A 22,552-nucleotide genomic window follows, 5' to 3' on the forward strand; every position below is an offset into this window, starting at 1 on the left:
CTAATGAATGTAGTTATACCAAGTAGCTCGAGTTTATAGGCTTTACTACCCACCGTTCTAATGAATGTAGTTATACCAAGTAGCTCGAGTTTATAGGCTTTACTACCCACCGTTCTAATGAATTTAGTTATACCAAGTAGCTCGAGTTTATAGGCTTTACTACCAACCAATCTAATGAATGTAGTTATACCAAGTAGCTCGAGTTTATAGGCTTTACTACCCACCGTTCTAATGAATTTAGTTATACCAAGTAGCTCGAGTTTATAGGCTTTACTACCAACCAATCTAATGAATGTAGTTATACCAAGTAGCTCGAGTTTATAGGCTTTACTACCCACCGTTCTAATGAATGTAGTTATACCAAGTAGCTCGAGTTTATAGGCTTTACTACCCACCGTTCTAATGAATTTAGTTATACCAAGTAGCTCGAGTTTATAGGCTTTACTACCCACCGTTCTAATGAATTTAGTTATACCAAGTAGCTCGAGTTTATAGGCTTTACTACCCACCGTTCTAATGAATTTAGTTATACCAAGTAGCTCGAGTTTATAGGCTTTACTACCCACCGTTCTAATGAATTTAGTTATACCAAGTAGCTCGAGTTTATAGGCTTTACTACCCACCGTTCTAATGAATTTAGTTATACCAAGTAGCTCGAGTTTATAGGCTTTACTACCCACCGTTCTAATGAATGTAGTTATACCAAGTAGCTCGAGTTTATAGGCTTTACTACCCACCGTTCTAATGAATGTAGTTATACCAAGTAGCTCGAGTTTATAGGCTTTACTACCCACCGTTCTAATGAATGTAGTTATACCAAGTAGCTCGAGTTTATAGGCTTTACTACCCACCGTTCTAATGAATTTAGTTATACCAAGTAGCTCGAGTTTATAGGCTTTACTACCAACCGTTCTAATGAATGTAGTTATACCAAGTAGCTCGAGTTTATAGGCTTTACTACCCACCGTTCTAATGAATTTAGTTATACCAAGTAGCTCGAGTTTATAGGCTTTACTACCAACCAATCTAATGAATGTAGTTATACCAAGTAGCTCGAGTTTATAGGCTTTACTACCCACCGTTCTAATGAATGTAGTTATACCAAGTAGCTCGAGTTTATAGGCTTTACTACCCACCGTTCTAATGAATTTAGTTATACCAAGTAGCTCGAGTTTATAGGCTTTACTACCCACCGTTCTAATGAATTTAGTTATACCAAGTAGCTCGAGTTTATAGGCTTTACTACCCACCGTTCTAATGAATTTAGTTATACCAAGTAGCTCGAGTTTATAGGCTTTACTACCCACCGTTCTAATGAATTTAGTTATACCAAGTAGCTCGAGTTTATAGGCTTTACTACCCACCGTTCTAATGAATTTAGTTATACCAAGTAGCTCGAGTTTATAGGCTTTACTACCCACCGTTCTAATGAATGTAGTTATACCAAGTAGCTCGAGTTTATAGGCTTTACTACCCACCGTTCTAATGAATGTAGTTATACCAAGTAGCTCGAGTTTATAGGCTTTACTACCCACCGTTCTAATGAATTTAGTTATACCAAGTAGCTCGAGTTTATAGGCTTTACTACCAACCGTTCTAATGAATTTAGTTATACCAAGTAGCTCGAGTTTATAGGCTTTACTACCCACCGTTCTAATGAATTTAGTTATACCAAGTAGCTCGAGTTTATAGGCTTTACTCACCAACCAATCTAATGAATGTAGTTATACCAAGTAGCTCGAGTTTATAGGCTTTACTACCCACCGTTCTAATGAATGTAGTTATACCAAGTAGCTCGAGTTTATAGGCTTTACTACCCACCGTTCTAATGAATTTAGTTATACTAGCTCGAGTTTATAGGCTTTACTACCCACCGTTCTAATGAATTATACCAAGTAGCTCGAGTTTATAGGCTTTACTACCCACCGTTCTAATGAATTTAGTTATACCAAGTAGCTCGAGTTTATAGGCTTTACTACCCACCGTTCTAATGAATTTAGTTATACCAAGTAGCTCGAGTTTATAGGCTTTACTACCAACCGTTCTAATGAATGTAGTTATACCAAGTAGCTCGAGTTTATAGGCTTTACTACCCACCGTTCTAATGAATGTAGTTATACCAAGTAGCTCGAGTTTATAGGCTTTACTACCCACCGTTCTAATGAATTTAGTTATACCAAGTAGCTCGAGTTTATAGGCTTTACTACCCACCGTTCTAATGAATTTAGTTATACCAAGTAGCTCGAGTTTATAGGCTTTACTACCCACCGTTCTAATGAATTTAGTTATACCAAGTAGCTCGAGTTTATAGGCTTTACTACCCACCGTTCTAATGAATTTAGTTATACCAAGTAGCTCGAGTTTATAGGCTTTACTACCCACCGTTCTAATGAATTTAGTTATACCAAGTAGCTCGAGTTTATAGGCTTTACTACCCACCGTTCTAATGAATTTAGTTATACCAAGTAGCTCGAGTTTATAGGCTTTACTACCCACCGTTCTAATGAATTTAGTTATACCAAGTAGCTCGAGTTTATAGGCTTTACTACCCACCGTTCTAATGAATTTAGTTATACCAAGTAGCTCGAGTTTATAGGCTTTACTACCCACCGTTCTAATGAATTTAGTTATACCAAGTAGCTCGAGTTTATAGGCTTTACTACCCACCGTTCTAATGAATTTAGTTATACCAAGTAGCTCGAGTTTATAGGCTTTACTACCCACCGTTCTAATGAATTTAGTTATACCAAGTAGCTCGAGTTTATAGGCTTTACTACCCACCGTTCTAATGAATTTAGTTATACCAAGTAGCTCGAGTTTATAGGCTTTACTACCCACCGTTCTAATGAATTTAGTTATACCAAGTAGCTCGAGTTTATAGGCTTTACTACCCACCGTTCTAATGAATTTAGTTATACCAAGTAGCTCGAGTTTATAGGCTTTACTACCCACCGTTCTAATGAATTTAGTTATACCAAGTAGCTCGAGTTTATAGGCTTTACTACCCACCGTTCTAATGAATTTAGTTATACCAAGTAGCTCGAGTTTATAGGCTTTACTACCCACCGTTCTAATGAATTTAGTTATACCAAGTAGAATCGAGTTTATAGGCTTTACTACCCACCGTTCTAATGAATTTAGTTATACCAAGTAGCTCGAGTTTATAGGCTTTACTACCCACCGTTCTAATGAATTTAGTTATACCAAGTAGCTCGAGTTTATAGGCTTTTACTACCAACCGTTCTAATGAATGTAGTTATACCAAGTAGCTCGAGTTTATAGGCTTTACTACCCACCGTTCTAATGAATTTAGTTATACCAAGTAGCTCGAGTTTATAGGCTTTACTACCCACCGTTCTAATGAATTTAGTTATACCAAGTAGCTCGAGTTTATAGGCTTTACTACCCACCGTTCTAATGAATTTAGTTATACCAAGTAGCTCGAGTTTATAGGCTTTACTACCCACCGTTCTAATGAATTTAGTTATACCAAGTAGCTCGAGTTTATAGGCTTTACTACCCACCGTTCTAATGAATTTAGTTATACCAAGTAGCTCGAGTTTATAGGCTTTACTACCCACCGTTCTAATGAATTTAGTTATACCAAGTAGCTCGAGTTTATAGGCTTTACTACCCACCGTTCTAATGAATTTAGTTATACCAAGTAGCTCGAGTTTATAGGCTTTACTACCCACCGTTCTAATGAATTTAGTTATACCAAGTAGCTCGAGTTTATAGGCTTTACTACCCACCGTTCTAATGAATTTAGTTATACCAAGTAGCTCGAGTTTATAGGCTTTACTACCCACCGTTCTAATGAATTTAGTTATACCAAGTAGCTCGAGTTTATAGGCTTTACTACCCACCGTTCTAATGAATTTAGTTATACCAAGTAGCTCGAGTTTATAGGCTTTACTACCCACCGTTCTAATGAATTTAGTTATACCAAGTAGCTCGAGTTTATAGGCTTTACTACCCACCGTTCTAATGAATTTAGTTATACCAAGTAGCTCGAGTTTATAGGCTTTACTACCCACCGTTCTAATGAATTTAGTTATACCAAGTAGCTCGAGTTTATAGGCTTTACTACCCACCGTTCTAATGAATTTAGTTATACCAAGTAGCTCGAGTTTATAGGCTTTACTACCCACCGTTCTAATGAATTTAGTTATACCAAGTAGCTCGAGTTTATAGGCTTTACTACCCACCGTTCTAATGAATTTAGTTATACCAAGTAGCTCGAGTTTATAGGCTTTACTACCCACCGTTCTAATGAATTTAGTTATACCAAGTAGCTCGAGTTTATAGGCTTTACTACCCACCGTTCTAATGAATTTAGTTATACCAAGTAGCTCGAGTTTATAGGCTTTACTACCCACCGTTCTAATGAATTTAGTTATACCAAGTAGCTCGAGTTTATAGGCTTTACTACCCACCGTTCTAATGAATTTAGTTATACCAAGTAGCTCGAGTTTATAGGCTTTACTACCCACCGTTCTAATGAATTTAGTTATACCAAGTAGCTCGAGTTTATAGGCTTTACTACCCACCGTTCTAATGAATTTAGTTATACCAAGTAGCTCGAGTTTATAGGCTTTACTACCCACCGTTCTAATGAATTTAGTTATACCAAGTAGCTCGAGTTTATAGGCTTTACTCACCCACCGTTCTAATGAATTTAGTTATACCAAGTAGCTCGAGTTTATAGGCTTTACTACCCACCGTTCTAATGAATTTAGTTATACCAAGTAGCTCGAGTTTATAGGCTTTACTACCCACCGTTCTAATGAATTTAGTTATACCAAGTAGCTCGAGTTTATAGGCTTTACTACCCACCGTTCTAATGAATTTAGTTATACCAAGTAGCTCGAGTTTATAGGCTTTACTACCCACCGTTCTAATGAATTTAGTTATACCAAGTAGCTCGAGTTTATAGGCTTTACTACCCACCGTTCTAATGAATTTAGTTATACCAAGTAGCTCGAGTTTATAGGCTTTACTACCCACCGTTCTAATGAATTTAGTTATACCAAGTAGCTCGAGTTTATAGGCTTTACTACCCACCGTTCTAATGAATTTAGTTATACCAAGTAGCTCGAGTTTATAGGCTTTACTACCCACCGTTCTAATGAATTTAGTTATACCAAGTAGCTCGAGTTTATAGGCTTTACTACCCACCGTTCTAATGAATTTAGTTATACCAAGTAGCTCGAGTTTATAGGCTTTACTACCCACCGTTCTAATGAATTTAGTTATACCAAGTAGCTCGAGTTTATAGGCTTTACTACCCACCGTTCTAATGAATTTAGTTATACCAAGTAGCTCGAGTTTATAGGCTTTACTACCCACCGTTCTAATGAATTTAGTTATACCAAGTAGCTCGAGTTTATAGGCTTTACTACCCACCGTTCTAATGAATTTAGTTATACCAAGTAGCTCGAGTTTATAGGCTTTACTACCCACCGTTCTAATGAATTTAGTTATACCAAGTAGCTCGAGTTTATAGGCTTTACTACCCACCGTTCTAATGAATTTAGTTATACCAATAGCTCGAGTTTATAGGCTTTACTACCCACCGTTCTAATGAATTTAGTTATACCAAGTAGCTCGAGTTTATAGGCTTTACTACCCACCGTTCTAATGAATTTAGTTATACCAAGTAGCTCGAGTTTATAGGCTTTACTACCCACCGTTCTAATGAATTTAGTTATACCAAGTAGCTCGAGTTTATAGGCTTTACTACCCACCGTTCTAATGAATTTAGTTATACCAAGTAGCTCGAGTTTATAGGCTTTACTACCCACCGTTCTAATGAATTTAGTTATACCAAGTAGCTCGAGTTTATAGGCTTTACTACCCACCGTTCTAATGAATTTAGTTATACCAAGTAGCTCGAGTTTATAGGCTTTACTACCCACCGTTCTAATGAATGTAGTTATACCAAGTAGCTCGAGTTTATAGGCTTTACTACCCACCGTTCTAATGAATGTAGTTATACCAAGTAGCTCGAGTTTATAGGCTTTACTACCCACCGTTCTAATGAATTTAGTTATACCAAGTAGCTCGAGTTTATAGGCTTTACTACCAACCGTTCTAATGAATGTAGTTATACCAAGTAGCTCGAGTTTATAGGCTTTACTACCCACCGTTCTAATGAATTTAGTTATACCAAGTAGCTCGAGTTTATAGGCTTTACTACCAACCAATCTAATGAATGTAGTTATACCAAGTAGCTCGAGTTTATAGGCTTTACTACCCACCGTTCTAATGAATGTAGTTATACCAAGTAGCTCGAGTTTATAGGCTTTACTACCCACCGTTCTAATGAATTTAGTTATACCAAATAGCTCGAGTTTATAGGCTTTACTACCCACCGTTCTAATGAATTTAGTTATACCAAGTAGCTCGAGTTTATAGGCTTTACTACCCACCGTTCTAATGAATTTAGTTATACCAAGTAGCTCGAGTTTATAGGCTTTACTACCCACCGTTCTAATGAATTTAGTTATACCAAGTAGCTCGAGTTTATAGGCTTTACTACCCACCGTTCTAATGAATTTAGTTATACCAAGTAGCTCGAGTTTATAGGCTTTACTACCCACCGTTCTAATGAATTTAGTTATACCAAGTAGCTCGAGTTTATAGGCTTTACTACCCACCGTTCTAATGAATGTAGTTATACCAAGTAGCTCGAGTTTATAGGCTTTACTACCCACCGTTCTAATGAATGTAGTTATACCAAGTAGCTCGAGTTTATAGGCTTTACTACCCACCGTTCTAATGAATTTAGTTATACCAAGTAGCTCGAGTTTATAGGCTTTACTACCAACCAATCTAATGAATGTAGTTATACCAAGTAGCTCGAGTTTATAGGCTTTACTACCCACCGTTCTAATGAATTTAGTTATACCAAGTAGCTCGAGTTTATAGGCTTTACTACCAACCAATCTAATGAATGTAGTTATACCAAGTAGCTCGAGTTTATAGGTTTTACTACCCACCGTTCTAATGAATGTAGTTATACCAAGTAGCTCGAGTTTATAGGCTTTACTACCCACCGTTCTAATGAATTTAGTTATACCGAATAGCTCGAGTTTATAGGCTTTACTACCCACCGTTCTAATGAATTTAGTTATACCAAGTAGCTCGAGTTTATAGGCTTTACTACCCACCGTTCTAATGAATTTAGTTATACCAAGTAGCTCGAGTTTATAGGCTTTACTACCCACCGTTCTAATGAATTTAGTTATACCAAGTAGCTCGAGTTTATAGGCTTTACTACCCACCGTTCTAATGAATTTAGTTATACCAAGTAGCTCGAGTTTATAGGCTTTACTACCTATCGCTCTAATGAATTTAGTTATACCAGGTAGCTCGAGTTTATAGGCTTTACTACCCACCGTTCTAATGAATGTAGTTATACCAAGTAGCTCGAGTTTATAGGCTTTACTACCTACCGTTCTAATGAATTTAGTTATACCAAGTAGCTCGAGTTTATAGGCTTTACTACCCACCGTTCTAATGAATTTAGTTATACCAAGTACCTCGAGTTTATAGGCTTTACTACCTATCGCTCTAATGAATTTAGTTATACCAAGTAGCTCGAGTTTATAGGCTTTACTACCCACCGTTCTAATGAATGTAGTTATACCAAGTAGCTCGAGTTTATAGGCTTTACTACCTACCGTTCTAATGAATTTAGTTATACCAAGTAGCTCGAGTTTATAGGCTTTACTACCTACCGTTCTAATGAATTTAGTTATACCGAGTAGCTCGAGTTTATAGGCTTTACTACCCACCGTTCTAATGAATTTAGTTATACCAAGTAGCTCGAGTTTATAGGCTTTACTACCCACCGTTCTAATGAATTTAATTATACCAAGTAGCTCGAGTTTATAGGCTTTACTACCCACCGTTCTAATGAATGTAGTTATACCAAGTAGCTCGAGTTTATAGGCTTTACTACCCACCGTTCTAATGAATTTAGTTATACCAAGTAGCTCGAGTTTATAGGCTTTACTACCCACCGTTCTAATGAATGTAGTTATACCAAGTAGCTCGAGTTTATAGGCTTTACTACCCACCGTTCTAATGAATTTAGTTATACCAAGTAGCTCGAGTTTATAGGCTTTACTACCAACCAATCTAATGAATGTAGTTATACCAAGTAGCTCGAGTTTATAGGCTTTACTACCCACCGTTCTAATGAATTTAGTTATACCAAGTAGCTCGAGTTTATAGGCTTTACTACCAACCAATCTAATGAATGTAGTTATACCAAGTAGCTCGAGTTTATAGGCTTTACTACCCACCGTTCTAATGAATTTAGTTATACCAAATAGCTCGAGTTTATAGGCTTTACTACCCACCGTTCTAATGAATTTAGTTATACCAAGTAGCTCGAGTTTATAGGCTTTACTACCCACCGTTCTAATGAATTTAGTTATACCAAGTAGCTCGAGTTTATAGGCTTTACTACCCACCGTTCTAATGAATTTAGTTATACCAAGTAGCTCGAGTTTATAGGCTTTACTACCCACCGTTCTAATGAATTTAGTTATACCAAGTAGCTCGAGTTTATAGGCTTTACTACCCACCGTTCTAATGAATGTAGTTATACCAAGTAGCTCGAGTTTATAGGCTTTACTACCCACCGTTCTAATGAATTTAGTTATACCAAGTAGCTCGAGTTTATAGGCTTTACTACCAACCAATCTAATGAATGTAGTTATACCAAGTAGCTCGAGTTTATAGGTTTTACTACCCACCGTTCTAATGAATTTAGTTATACCAAGTAGCTCGAGTTTATAGGCTTTACTACCAACCAATCTAATGAATGTAGTTATACCAAGTAGCTCGAGTTTATAGGCTTTACTACCCACCGTTCTAATGAATGTAGTTATACCAAGTAGCTCGAGTTTATAGGCTTTACTACCCACCGTTCTAATGAATTTAGTTATACCGAATAGCTCGAGTTTATAGGCTTTACTACCCACCGTTCTAATGAATTTAGTTATACCAAGTAGCTCGAGTTTATAGGCTTTACTACCCACCGTTCTAATGAATTTAGTTATACCAAGTAGCTCGAGTTTATAGGCTTTACTACCCACCGTTCTAATGAATTTAGTTATACCAAGTAGCTCGAGTTTATAGGCTTTACTACCTCCCGTTCTAATAAATGTTGTTATACCAAGTAGCTCGAGTTTATAGGTTTTACTACCCACCGTTCTAATGAATGTAGTTATACCAAGTAGCTCGAGTTTATAGGCTTTACTACCCACCGTTCTAATGAATTTAGTTATACCAAGTAGCTCGAGTTTATAGGCTTTACTACCAACCAATCTAATGAATGTAGTTATACCAAGTAGCTCGAGTTTATAGGCTTTACTACCCACCGTTCTAATGAATTTAGTTATACCAAGTAGCTCGAGTTTATAGGCTTTACTACCAACCAATCTAATGAATGTAGTTATACCAAGTAGCTCGAGTTTATAGGCTTTACTACCCACCGTTCTAATGAATGTAGTTATACCAAGTAGCTCGAGTTTATAGGCTTTACTACCCACCGTTCTAATGAATTTAGTTATACCGAATAGCTCGAGTTTATAGGCTTTACTACCCACCGTTCTAATGAATTTAGTTATACCAAGTAGCTCGAGTTTATAGGCTTTACTACCCACCGTTCTAATGAATTTAGTTATACCAAGTAGCTCGAGTTTATAGGCTTTACTACCCACCGTTCTAATGAATTTAGTTATACCAAGTAGCTCGAGTTTATAGGCTTTACTACCCACCGTTCTAATGAATTTAGTTATACCAAGTAGCTCGAGTTTATAGGCTTTACTACCCACCGTTCTAATGAATGTAGTTATACCAAGTAGCTCGAGTTTATAGGCTTTACTACCCACCGTTCTAATGAATGTAGTTATACCAAGTAGCTCGAGTTTATAGGCTTTACTACCCACCGTTCTAATGAATGTAGTTATACCAAGTAGCTCGAGTTTATAGGCTTTACTACCCACCGTTCTAATGAATTTAGTTATACCAAGTAGCTCGAGTTTATAGGCTTTACTACCAACCAATCTAATGAATGTAGTTATACCAAGTAGCTCGAGTTTATAGGCTTTACTACCCACCGTTCTAATGAATTTAGTTATACCAAGTAGCTCGAGTTTATAGGCTTTACTACCAACCAATCTAATGAATGTAGTTATACCAAGTAGCTCGAGTTTATAGGCTTTACTACCCACCGTTCTAATGAATGTAGTTATACCAAGTAGCTCGAGTTTATAGGCTTTACTACCCACCGTTCTAATGAATTTAGTTATACCGAATAGCTCGAGTTTATAGGCTTTACTACCCACCGTTCTAATGAATTTAGTTATACCAAGTAGCTCGAGTTTATAGGCTTTACTACCCACCGTTCTAATGAATTTAGTTATACCAAGTAGCTCGAGTTTATAGGCTTTACTACCCACCGTTCTAATGAATTTAGTTATACCAAGTAGCTCGAGTTTATAGGCTTTACTACCCACCGTTCTAATGAATTTAGTTATACCAAGTAGCTCGAGTTTATAGGCTTTACTACCCACCGTTCTAATAAATGTAGTTATACCAAGTAGCTCGAGTTTATAGGCTTTACTACCCACCGTTCTAATGAATGTAGTTATACCAAGTAGCTCGAGTTTATAGGCTTTACTACCCACCGTTCTAATGAATTTAGTTATACCAAGTAGCTCGAGTTTATAGGCTTTACTACCAACCAATCTAATGAATTTAGTTATACCAAGTAGCTCGAGTTTATAGGCTTTACTACCCACCGTTCTAATGAATTTAGTTATACCAAGTAGCTCGAGTTTATAGGCTTTACTACCAACCAATCTAATGAATGTAGTTATACCAAGTAGCTCGAGTTTATAGGCTTTACTACCCACCGTTCTAATGAATGTAGTTATACCAAGTAGCTCGAGTTTATAGGCTTTACTACCCACCGTTCTAATGAATTTAGTTATACCAAGTAGCTCGAGTTTATAGGCTTTACTACCCACCGTTCTAATGAATTTAGTTATACCAAGTAGCTCGAGTTTATAGGCTTTACTACCCACCGTTCTAATGAATTTAGTTATACCAAGTAGCTCGAGTTTATAGGCTTTACTACCAACCAATCTAATGAATGTAGTTATACCAAGTAGCTCGAGTTTATGGCTTTACTACCAACCAATCTAATGAATGTAGTTATACCAAGTAGCTCGAGTTTATAGGCTTTACTACCCACCGTTCTAATGAATTTAGTTATACCAAGTAGCTCGAGTTTATAGGCTTTACTACCCACCGTTCTAATGAATTTAGTTATACCAATAGCTCGAGTTTATAGGCTTTACTACCCACCGTTCTAATGAATTTAGTTATACCAAGTAGCTCGAGTTTATAGGCTTTACTACCCACCGTTCTAATGAATTTAGTTATACCAAGTAGCTCGAGTTTATAGGCTTTACTACCCACCGTTCTAATGAATTTAGTTATACCAAGTAGCTCGAGTTTATAGGCTTTACTACCCACCGTTCTAATGAATTTAGTTATACCAAGTAGCTCGAGTTTATAGGCTTTACTACCCACCGTTCTAATGAATTTAGTTATACCAAGTAGCTCGAGTTTATAGGCTTTACTACCAACCAATCTAATGAATGTAGTTATACCAAGTAGCTCGAGTTTATAGGCTTTACTACCCACCGTTCTAATGAATTTAGTTATACCAAGTAGCTCGAGTTTATAGGCTTTACTACCCACCGTTCTAATGAATTTAGTTATACCAAGTAGCTCGAGTTTATAGGCTTTACTACCCACCGTTCTAATGAATTTAGTTATACCAAGTAGCTCGAGTTTAGAGGCTTTACTACCCACCGTTCTAATGAATTTAGTTATACCAAGTAGCTCGAGTTTATAGGCTTTACTACCAACCAATCTAATGAATGTTGTTATACCAAGTAGCTCGAGTTTATGGCTTTACTACCTACCGTTCTAATGAATTTAGTTATACCAAGTAGCTCGAGTTTATAGTCTTTACTACCCACCGTTCTAATGAATTTAGTTATACCGAATAGCTCGAGTTTATAGGCTTTACTACCCACCGTTCTAATGAATTTAGTTATACCAAGTGTCTCGAGTTTATAGGCTTTACTACCCACCGTTCTAATGAATTTAGTTATACCAAGTAGCTCGAGTTTATAGGCTTTACTACCCACCGTTCTAATGAATTTAGTTATACCAAGTAGCTCGAGTTTATAGGCTTTACTACCCACCGTTCTAATGAATTTAGTTATACCAAGTAGCTCGAGTTTATAGGCTTTACTACCCACCGTTCTAATGAATTTAGTTATACCAAGTAGCTCGAGTTTATAGGCTTTACTACCAACCAATCTAATGAATGTAGTTATACCAAGTAGCTCGAGTTTATGGCTTTACTACCTACCGTTCTAATGAATTTAGTTATACCAAGTAGCTCGAGTTTAGAGGCTTTACTACCCACCGTTCTAATGAATTTAGTTATACCAAGTAGCTCGAGTTTATAGGCTTTACTCACCCACCGTTCTAATGAATTTAGTTATACCAAGTAGCTCGAGTTTATAGGCTTTACTACCCACCGTTCTAATGAATTTAGTTATACCAAGTAGCTCGAGTTTATAGGCTTTACTACCTACCATTCTAATGAATTTAGTTATACCAAGTAGCTCGAGTTTATAGGCTTTACTACCCACCGTTCTAATGAATTTAGTTATACCAAGTAGCTCGAGTTTATAGGCTTTACTACCCACCGTTCTAATGAATTTAGTTATACCAAGTAGCTCGAGTTTATAGGCTTTACTACCCACCGTTCTAATGAATTTAGTTATACCGAATAGCTCGAGTTTATAGGCTTTACTACCCACCGTTCTAATGAATTTAGTTATACCAAGTAGCTCGAGTTTATAGGCTTTACTACCCACCGTTCTAATGAATTTAGTTATACCAAGTAGCTCGAGTTTATAGGCTTTACTACCCACCGTTCTAATGAATTTAGTTATACCAAGTAGCTCGAGTTTATAGGCTTTACTACCCACCGTTCTAATGAATTTAGTTATACCAAGTAGCTCGAGTTTATAGGCTTTACTACCCACCGTTCTAATGAATTTAGTTATACCAAGTAGCTCGAGTTTATAGGCTTTACTACCCACCGTTCTAATGAATTTAGTTATACCGAATAGCTCGAGTTTATAGGCTTTACTACCCACCGTTCTAATGAATTTAGTTATACCAAGTAGCTCGAGTTTATAGGCTTTACTACCCACCGTTCTAATGAATTTAATTATACCAAGTAGCTCGAGTTTATAGGCTTTACTACCCACCGTTCTAATGAATTTAGTTATACCAAGTAGCTCGAGTTTATAGGCTTTACTACCCACCGTTCTAATGAATTTAGTTATACCAAGTAGCTCGAGTTTATAGGCTTTACTACCCACCGTTCTAATGAATTTAGTTATACCAAGTAGCTCGAGTTTATAGGCTTTACTACCCACCGTTCTAATGAATTTAATTATACCAAGTAGCTCGAGTTTATAGGCTTTACTACCCACCGTTCTAATGAATTTAGTTATACCAAGTAGCTCGAGTTTATAGGCTTTACTACCCACCGTTCTAATGAATTTAGTTATACCGAATAGCTCGAGTTTATAGGCTTTACTACCGACCGTTCTAATGAATTTAGTTATACCAAGTAGCTCGAGTTTATAGGCTTTATTACCCACCGTTCTAATGAATTTAGTTATACCAAGTAGCTCGAGTTTATAGGCTTTACTACCCACCGTTCTAATGAATTTAGTTATACCAAGTAGCTCGAGTTTATAGGCTTTACTACCCACCGTTCTAATGAATTTAGTTATACCAAGTAGCTCGAGTTTATAGGCTTTACTACCCACCGTTCTAATGAATTTAATTATACCAAGTAGCTCGAGTTTATAGGCTTTACTACCTACCGTTCTAATGAATTTAATTATACCGAGTAGCTCGAGTTTATAGGCTTTACTACCCACCGTTCTAATGAATTTAGTTATACCAAGTAGCTCGAGTTTATAGGCTTTACTACCCACCGTTCTAATGAATTTAGTTATACCGAATAGCTCGAGTTTATAGGCTTTACTACCCACCGTTCTAATGAATTTAGTTATACCAAGTGTCTCGAGTTTATAGGCTTTACTACCCACCGTTCTAATGAATTTAGTTATACCAAATAGCTCGAGTTTATAGGCTTTACTACCCACCGTTCTAATGAATTTAGTTATACCAAGTAGCTCGAGTTTATATGCTTTACTACCCACCGTTCTAATGAATTTAGTTATACCAAGTAGCTCGAGTTTATAGGCTTTACTACCTATTATTCTAATGAATTTAGTTATACCAAGTAGCTCGAGTTTATAGGCTTTACTACCCACCGTTCTAATGAATTTAGTTATACCAAGTAGCTCGAGTTTATAGGCTTTACTACCCACCGTTCTAATGAATTTAGTTATACCAAGTAGCTCGAGTTTATAGGCTTTACTACCCACCGTTCTAATGAATTTAGTTATACCGAATAGCTCGAGTTTATAGGCTTTACTACCCACCGTTCTAATGAATTTAGTTATACCAAGTAGCTCGAGTTTATAGGCTTTACTACCCACCGTTCTAATGAATTTAATTATACCAAGTAGCTCGAGTTTATAGGCTTTACTACCCACCGTTCTAATGAATTTAGTTATACCAAGTAGCTCGAGTTTATATGCTTTACTACCTACCGTTCTAATGAATTTAGTTATACCAAGTAGCTCGAGTTTATAGGCTTTACTACCCACCGTTCTAATGAATTTAGTTATACCAAGTAGCTCGAGTTTATAGGCTTTACTACCCACCGTTCTAATGAATTTAATTATACCAAGTAGCTCGAGTTTATAGGCTTTACTACCCACCGTTCTAATGAATTTAGTTATACCAAGTAGCTCGAGTTTATAGGCTTTACTACCCACCGTTCTAATGAATTTAGTTATACCGAATAGCTCGAGTTTATAGGCTTTACTACCCACCGTTCTAATGAATTTAGTTATACCAAGTAGCTCGAGTTTATAGGCTTTACTACCCACCGTTCTAATGAATTTAGTTATACCAAGTAGCTCGAGTTTATAGGCTTTACTACCCACCGTTCTAATGAATTTAGTTATACCAAGTAGCTCGAGTTTATAGGCTTTACTACCCACCGTTCTAATGAATTTAGTTATACCGAGTAGCTCGAGTTTATAGGCGTTACTACCTACCGTTCTAATGAATTTAATTATACCGAGTAGCTCGAGTTTATAGGCTTTACTACCCACCGTTCTAATGAATTTAGTTATACCAAGTAGCTCGAGTTTATAGGCTTTACTACCTACCGTTCTAATGAATTTAGTTATACCAAGTAGCTCGAGTTTATAGGCTTTACTACCCACCGTTCTAATGAATTTAGTTATACCAAGTGTCTCGAGTTTATAGGCTTTACTACCCACCGTTCTAATGAATTTAGTTATACCAAGTAGCTCGAGTTTATAGGCTTTACTACCCACCGTTCTAATGAATTTAGTTATACCAAGTAGCTCGAGTTTATATGCTTTACTACCTACCGTTCTAATGAATTTAGTTATACCAAGTAGCTCGAATTTATAGGCTTTACTACCCACCGTTCTAATGAATTTAGTTATACCAAGTAGCCCGAGTTTATAGGCTTTACTACCAACCAATCTAATGAATGTAGTTATACCAAGTAGCTGGAGTTTATGGCTTTACTACCTACCGTTCTAATGAATTTAGTTATACCAAGTAGCTCGAGTTTAGAGGCTTTACTACCCACCGTTCTAATGAATTTAGTTATACCAAGTAGCTCGAGTTTATAGGCTTTACTACCCACCGTTCTAATGAATTTAGTTATACCAAGTAGCTCGAGTTTAGAGGCTTTACTACCCACCGTTCTAATGAATTTAGTTATATGAAGTAGCTCGAGTTTATAGGCTTTACTACCCACCGTTCGAATGAATTTTGTTATACCAAGTAGCTCGAGTTTATAGGCTTTACTACCCACCGTTCTAATGAATGTAGTTATACCAAGTAGCTCGAGTTTATAGGCTTTACTTCCCACCGTTCTAATGAATTTAGTTATACCAAGTAGCTCGAGTTTATAGGCTTTACTACCAACCAATCTAATGAATGTAGTTATACCAAGTAGCTCGAGTTTATAGGCTTTACTACCCACCGTTCTAATGAATTTAGTTATACCAAGTAGCTCGAGTTTATAGGCTTTACTACCAACCAATCTAATGAATGTAGTTATACCAAGTAGCTCGAGTTTATAGGCTTTACTACCCACCGTTCTAATGAATGTAGTTATACCAAGTAGCTCGAGTTTATAGGCTTTACTACCCACCGTTCTAATGAACTTAGTTATACCGAATAGCTCGAGTGTATAGGCTTTACTACCCACCGTTCTAATGAATTTAGTTATACCAAGTGTCTCGAGTTTATAGGCTTTACTACCCACCGTTCTAATGAATTTAGTTATACCAAGTAGCTCGAGTTTATAGGCTTTACTACCCACCGTTCTAATGAATTTAGTTATACCAAGTAGCTCGAGTTTATAGGCTTTACTACCTACCGTTCTAATGAATTTAGTTATACCAAGTAGCTCGAGTTTATAGGCTTTACTACCCACCGTTCGTTAGACATTTTCACATAAATAAACTTGAAATATGTGATTCGCATAAGTCAGCTGCATTTATAAATAAGTTATTTGTCTTTCACGGCGAGTATATAATCATTTTTTTTCAAAGGAAAACAAAAAAACGAGCAACGTCAATATGTTTTTTTGGGGCTAGGAGAGAAGGGAGTGGAGTCTCTCTAAAGGTTATTTCGGGCCCCATAATTGTGGGTTGGTATCCTGAATGCGAATGTTTAAAATTATTAGCGTTTAAATCAATAAAAAATAGATCAAAGTAAAATTTCTATATTTATTAAAATACTTCAAGAACAAATGAATATTTACTGTAGTAAAATTTGGTGAAACATTTAGTGTATCTACACTGTAGTAAAGTAATGTGAACATTTAGTGTATCTACACTGTAGTAAAGTAATGTGAACATTTAGTGTATCTACACTGTAGTAAAGTAATGTGAAACATTTAGTGTATCTACACTGTAGTAAAGTAATGTGAAACATTTAGTGTATCTACACTGCAGTAAAGTAATGTGAAACATTTAGTGTATCTACACTGCAGTAAAGTAATGTGAAACATTTAGTGTATCTACACTGTAGTAAAGTAATGTGAAACATTTAGTGTATCTACACTGTACTAAAGTAATGTGAAACATTTAGTGTATCTACACTGTAGTAAAGTAATGTGAAACATTTAGTGTATCTACACTGTAGTAAAGTAATGTGAAACATTTAGTGTATCTACACTAAGTAAAGTAATGTGAAACATTTAGTGTTTCTACACTGGAGTAAAGTAAGGTGAAACATTTAGTGTATCTACACTGTACTAAAGTAATGTGAAACATTTAGTGTATCTACACTGTAGTAAAGTAATGTGAAACATTCAGTGTATCTACACTGTAGTAAAGTAATGTGAAACATATAGTGTATCTACACTAAGTAAAGTAATGTGAAACATTTAGTATATCTACACTGTAGTAAAGTAATGTGAAACATTTAGTGTATCTACACTGTAGTAAAGTAATGTGAAACATATAGTGTATCTACACTAAGTAAAGTAATGTGAAACATTTAGTATATCTACACTGTAGTAAAGTAATGTGAAACATTTAGTGTATCTACACTGTAGTAAAGTAATGTGAAACATTTAGTGTATCTACACTGTAGTAAAGTAATGTGAAACATTTTGTGTATCTACACTGTAGTAAAGTAATGTGAAACATTTAGTGTATCTACACTGTAGTAAAGTAATGTGAAACATATAGTGTATCTACACTGTAGTAAAGTAATGTGAAACATATAGTGTATCTACACTGTAGTAAAGTAATGTGAAACAATTAGTGTATCTACACTGTAGTAAAGTAATGTGAAACATATAGTGTATCTACACTGTAGTAAAGTAATGTGAAACATTTAGTGTATCTACACTGTAGTAAAGTAATGCGAAACATATAGTGTATCTACACTAAGTAAAGTAATGTGAAACATTTAGTGTTTCTACACTTTAGTAAAGTAAGGTGAAACATTTAGTGTATCTACACTGTAGTAAAGTAAGGTGAAACATATAGTGTATCTACACTGTAGTAAAGTAATGTGAAACATTTACTGTTTCTACACTGTAGTAAAGTAAGGTGAAACATTTAGTGTATCTACACTGTAGTAAAGTAAGGTGAAACATTTAGTGTATCTACACTGTAGTAAAGTAAGGTGAAACATTTAGTGTATCTACACTGTAGTATAGTAATGTGAAGCATTTAGTGTATCTACACTGTAGTAAAGTAAGGTGAAACATTTAGTGTATTTACACTGTAGTAAAGTAATGTGAAACATTTAGTGTATCTACACTGTAGTAAAGTGAGGTGAAACATTTAGTGTATCTACACTGTAGTAAAGTGAGGTGAAACATTTTGTGTATCTACACTGTAGTAAAGTAATGTGGAACATATAGTGTATCTACACTGTAGTAAAGTAAGGTGAAACATTTAGTGTATTTACACTGTAGTAAAGTAATGTGGAACATATAGTGTATCTACACTGTAGTAAAGTAAGGTGAAACATTTTGTGTATCTACACTGTAGTAAAGTAAGGTGAAACATTTAGTGTATCTACACTGTAGTAAAGTATGGTGGAACATTCAGTGTATCTACACTGTAGTAAAGTAATGTGAAACATTTAGTGTATCTACACTGTAGTAAAGTAATGTGAAACATTTAGTGTATCTACACTGTAGTAAAGTAAGGTGAAACATATAGTGTAACTACACTGTAGTAAAGTAATGTGAAACATTTAGTGTATCTACACTGTAGTAAATTAAGGTGAAACATTTAGTGTATTTACACTGTAGTAAAGTAAGGTGAAACATTTAGTGTATCTACACTGTAGTAAAGAATGGTGGAACATTCAGTGTATCTACACTGTAGTAAAGTAAGGTGAAACATTTAGTGTATCTACACTGTAGTAAAGTAATGTGAAACATTTAGTGTATCTACACTGTAGTAAAGTAAGGTGAAACATTTAGTGTATCTACACTGTAGTAAAGTAAGGTGAAACATTTAGTGTATCTACACTGTAGTAAAGTAAGGTGAAGCATTTAGTGTATCTACACTGTAGTAAAGTAATGTGAAACATTTAGTGTATCTACACTGTCGTAAAGTAAGGTGAAACATATAGTGTATCTACACTGTAGTAAAGTAATGTGAAACATTTAGTGTATCTACACTGTAGTAAAGTGAGGTGAAACATTTAGTGTATCTACACTGTAGTAAAGTGAGGTGGAACATATAGTGTATCTACACTGTAGTAAAGTAAGGTGGAAACATCCAGTGTATCTACACTGTAATAAAGTATGGTGGAACATTCAGTGTATCTACACTGTAATAAAGTAATGTGAAGCATTTAGTGTATCTACACTGTAGTAAAGTATGGTGGAACATTTAGTGTTTCTACACTGTAGTAAAGTAAGGTGAAACATTTAGTGTATCTACACTGTAGTAAAGTATGGTGGAACATTCAGTGTATCTACACTGTAGTAAAGTAATGTGAAACATTTAGTGTATCTACACTGTAGTAAAGTAATGTGAAACATTTAGTGTATCTACACTGTAGTAAAGTAAGGTGAAACATATAGTGTAACTACACTGTAGTAAAGTAAGGTGAAACATTTAGTGTATCTACACTGTAGTAAAGTATGGTGGAACATTCAGTGTATCTACACTGTAGTAAAGTAATGTGAAACATTTTGTGTATTTACACTGTAGTAAAGTAAGGTGAAACATTTAGTGTATCTACACTGTAGTAAAGTAAGGTGAAACATTTAGTGTATCTACATTGTAGTAAAGTAATGTGAAACATTTAGTGTATCTACACTGTAGTAAAGTAAGGTGAAACATTTAGTGTATCTACACTGTAGTAAAGTAAGGTGAATCATTTAGTGTATCTACACTGTAGTATAGTAATGTGAAGCATTTAGTGTTTCTACACTGTAGTAAAGTAATGTGGAACATATAGTGTATCTACACTGTAGTAAAGTATGGTGGAACATTTAGTGTTTCTACACTGTAGTAAAGTAAGGTGAAACATTTAGTGTATCTACACTGTAGTAAAGTATGGTGGAACATTCAGTGTATCTACACTGTAGTAAAGTAATGTGAAACATTTAGTGTATCTACACTGTAGTAAAGTAATGTGAAACATTTAGTGTATCTACACTGTAGTAAAGTAAGGTGAAACATATAGTGTAACTACACTGTAGTAAAGTAATGTGAAACATTTAGTGTATCTACACTGTAGTAAATTAAGGTGAAACATTTAGTGTATTTACACCGTAGTAAAGTAAGGTGAAACATTTAGTGTATCTACACTGTAGTAAAGTATGGTGGAACATTCAGTGTATCTACACTGTAGTAAAGTAATGTGAAACATTTAGTGTATCTACACTGTAGTAAAGTAAGGTGAAACATTTAGTGTATCTACACTGTAGTAAAGTAAGGTGAAACATTTAGTGTATCTACACTGTAGTAAAGTAATGTGAAACATTTAGTGTATCTACACTGTAGTAAAGTAAGGTGAAACATTTAGTGTATCTACACTGTAGTAAAGTAAGGTGAAACATTTAGTGTATCTACACTGTAGTATAGTAATGTGAAGCATTTAGTGTTTCTACACTGTAGTAAAGTAATGTGGAACATATAGTGTATCTACACTGTAGTAAAGTAAGGTGAAACATTTAGTGTATCTACACTGTAGTATAGTAATGTGAAGCATTTAGTGTATCTACACTGTAGTAAAGTAAGGTGAAACATTTAGTGTATTTACACTGTAGTAAAGTAAGGTGAAACATTTAGTGTATCTACACTGTAGTAAAGTATGGTGGAACATTTAGTGTATCTACACTGTAGTAAAGTAATGTGAAACATTTAGTGTATCTACACTGTAGTAAAGTAAGGTGAAACATTTAGTGTATCTACACTGTAGTAAAGTAAGGTGAAACATTTAGTGTATCTACACTGTAGTAAAGTAAGGTGAAACATTTAGTGTATCTACACTGTAGTAAAGTAAGGTGAAACATTTAGTGTATCTACACTGTAGTATAGTAATGTGAAGCATTTAGTGTATCTACACTGTAGTAAAGTAAGGTGAAACATTTAGTGTATTTACACTGTAGTAAAGTAATGTGAAACATTTAGTGTATCTACACTGTAGTAAAGTGAGGTGAAACATTTAGTGTATCTACACTGTAGTAAAGTGAGGTGAAACATTTTGTGTATCTACACTGTAGTAAAGTAATGTGGAACATATAGTGTATCTACACTGTAGTAAAGTAAGGTGAAACATTTAGTGTATCTACACTGTAGTAAAGTGAGGTGAAACATTTAGTGTATCTACACTGTAGTAAAGTGAGGTGAAACATTTAGTGTATCTACACTGTAGTAAAGTAATGTGGAACATATAGTGTATCTACACTGTAGTAAAGTAAGGTGAAACATTTTGTGTATCTACACTGTAGTAAAGTAATGTGAAACATTTAGTGTATCTACACTGTAGTAAAGTGAGGTGAAACATTTTGTGTATCTACACTGTAGTAAAGTAATGTGGAACATATAGTGTATCTACACTGTAGTAAAGTAAGGTGAAACATATAGTGTATCTACACTGTAGTAAAGTAAGGTGAAACGTTTAGTGTATCTACACTGTAGTAAAGTAAGATGGAACGTTTAATGTATTTACACTGTATTAAAGTAAGGTGGAGCGTTTAATGTATTTACACTCTATTAAAGTAAGGTGGAGCGTTTAGTGTATCTACACTGTAGTGAAGTGAGGTGAAACATTTTGTGTATCTACACTGTAGTAAAGTAATGTGAAACATTTAGTGTATCTACACTGTAGTAAAGTAAGGTGGAGCGTTTAGTGTATCTACACTGTAGTATAGTAATGTGAAGCATTTAGTGTATCTACACTGTAGTAAAGTAAGGTGAAACATTTAGTGTATTTACACTGTAGTAAAGTAAGGTGAAACATTTAGTGTATCTACACTGTAGTATAGTAATGTGAAGCATTTAGTGTATCTACACTGTAGTAAAGTAAGGTGAAACATTTAGTGTATTTACACTGTAGTAAAGTAATGTGAAACATTTAGTGTATCTACACTGTAGTAAAGTGAGGTGAAACATTTAGTGTATCTACACTGTAGTAAAGTGAGGTGAAACATTTTGTGTATCTACACTGTAGTAAAGTAATGTGGAACATATAGTGTATCTACACTGTAGTAAAGTAAGGTGAAACATTTAGTGTATTTACACTGTAGTAAAGT

Source organism: Tachypleus tridentatus, unplaced genomic scaffold (genome assembly GCF_004210375.1).
Source record: "Tachypleus tridentatus isolate NWPU-2018 unplaced genomic scaffold, ASM421037v1 Hic_cluster_1, whole genome shotgun sequence".
NCBI lineage: Eukaryota > Metazoa > Arthropoda > Merostomata > Xiphosura > Limulidae > Tachypleus > Tachypleus tridentatus.